This window comes from Octopus bimaculoides, chromosome 3, assembly GCF_001194135.2.
Source record: "Octopus bimaculoides isolate UCB-OBI-ISO-001 chromosome 3, ASM119413v2, whole genome shotgun sequence".
Taxonomy (NCBI): domain Eukaryota; kingdom Metazoa; phylum Mollusca; class Cephalopoda; order Octopoda; family Octopodidae; genus Octopus; species Octopus bimaculoides.
Window position 1 is genome coordinate 28,143,461 of NC_068983.1, and position 1,445 is coordinate 28,144,905.

The following is a 1,445-nucleotide window of genomic DNA, read 5'->3' on the forward strand; positions in this document are numbered from 1 at the left end:
GTTGTCCATGCTGGAATAAGTTGGATGGTTTGACCAGGGCTGGCAAGCTGGGTAGCTACACCAGACTCCTGTCTGATTTGGCATGGTCTCTATGGCTGGATGCCCTTCCTAATGTCAATCACTTTAAAGTCTGTGGAGTGTTTTTACACAGTATCACATGGACACTTTTATATTTTCAAAACTGAAACAAATTATATTTTCAAAACTGAAACAAGAAAGTATTTCATTCAAATGTTAAGAATATGTTGTAATGTAAAATGACCAAAAAACAATTAATTTTGAACTAGATACTCAATTAGGAAATGGCAAATAAATCAAGCCTGTGAAGTAAAAATAATACTGGGACATTTTATAAATGCCAGATGTTTTTAAAACTGTGTTATGAAAAGTTAACTAAAGATAACAGCATGGTGGGTCCTCTTTCAATTCCACTTTTCAAAACCCTTGTCCAATATCAGTAGTACCAACATTGTTATAATCATCACCATCATCGTCATCATTAAGTTACCTCCACTCTCCATGTTGTTTTGAGTTGAATGAGTCATCATAACCTGAGCAAATTCTTATTCACAATTACTGCTTCCACCAGGCATGGTTAAAGGATCATGCCTTGCACCTCTATTTCATTCTGGTATGGCTTCTATAGCTGAATGCCCTCCCTAACAACGAACATTTTCAGAGTGTACTGGGCATTTTCAGAGTGTACTAGAAAGATTATCATGTCCTTCACAAGACCAAAGGAGTCTCCTGGCCTTATGATCTCCATTCATTCACCAACCACTTTAGAGAGTGTGTTTGGTGTATTTTGTTATAATACCAGCACTAGTGAGATTAGCTTGTAACCTACAAAATAGATGTGCTCACTACCCTGCATTGTTTCCATTCATGTAGGGCAATGTAAACAATATATTGAGTAGGAGAGAGTGCAGAATATGAATTAGGCTATACCTGTAAAATGGCTGGCATTAGGAAGGGCATCCTGCCATAAAAACCATGCTAAAGCAAAGAAATGGTGCCTCGGCAGCTCTTCAGTTAGCTAGCTTCTGTCAAGCTGTCCAGCCCATACCAGCTTGGGAAGTGGACGTTAAATGATGAAGATGATCATCATCATCGTAATCACTGTGACACTTCACACTACTCACATGAAATCATTTATGATATAACATTATCCATGCCATTCCCAGACCCTAACATCACAATAATGCCTCTGTTACACTGCTGATAGTCTCTTTTCCTGTACCTCCATAACTGTCCTGAGTAATTACAACAATATAAGAAAAGATCAAAATGAAACAGATTAAAATAATCTATGTTGTTGAGTATTTTACCAAATACAATACACAAATTTATATGTGCATCTATGCATACATATTTGCACATATAGTAAACACACACACACAAACTCAAACATACAAGTGTATCTCTATATATTTATCTATCTACCT

General features: G+C 36.6%; 1 protein-coding gene across 3 annotated transcripts in view; it reads right to left on the reverse strand.

Moving 5' to 3' along the window:
- Positions 1–1,445, reverse strand: part of LOC106876727 (uncharacterized) — a 1,061,911-nt gene that overhangs the window by 130,791 nt on the left and 929,675 nt on the right. The window lies entirely within an intron of this gene.